Source organism: Penaeus monodon, chromosome 29 (genome assembly GCF_015228065.2).
Source record: "Penaeus monodon isolate SGIC_2016 chromosome 29, NSTDA_Pmon_1, whole genome shotgun sequence".
In the NCBI taxonomy this organism is placed as follows: domain Eukaryota; kingdom Metazoa; phylum Arthropoda; class Malacostraca; order Decapoda; family Penaeidae; genus Penaeus; species Penaeus monodon.
In genome coordinates, this window is record NC_051414.1 from 9,624,049 (window position 1) to 9,624,387 (window position 339).

Sequence of the window (339 nt, forward strand, 5' to 3'; positions counted from 1 at the left end):
GTAACATTTCTCACGTATATCAACATGCTTTGTAACATCAATCAGGGCCAGGCTCATGAGAGGGAGGGGAATTAAAAACTGAATTTCTACAGTGGTGCAATTTATCTATTACAATAAGTACAGGTCTATTGGGAGGTGTCTTTTTTTTTGTGTGGGGGGATGTTTTATGAGAAAATAATGCTATCCATTGAAAAAAAAAATATATGGGACTGACTTCAACTTCTTCACATTACCACATTTAATGTTTCATTCTGCATTTAGTATTGCAATATCTATGCAAAAATGAATCAAAGAAAATCTCTTATTTAGTAAATCCAAGAAAGCCCTAAACACAATTAT

At 32.7% G+C, this 339-nt stretch overlaps 1 protein-coding gene across 1 annotated transcript in view; it reads right to left on the reverse strand.

The window, feature by feature from the left end:
- Window positions 1-339, reverse strand: part of LOC119591725 (bidirectional sugar transporter SWEET12-like) — an 11,089-nt gene that overhangs the window by 1,825 nt on the left and 8,925 nt on the right. The gene's annotated exons all lie outside the window — the stretch shown is intronic.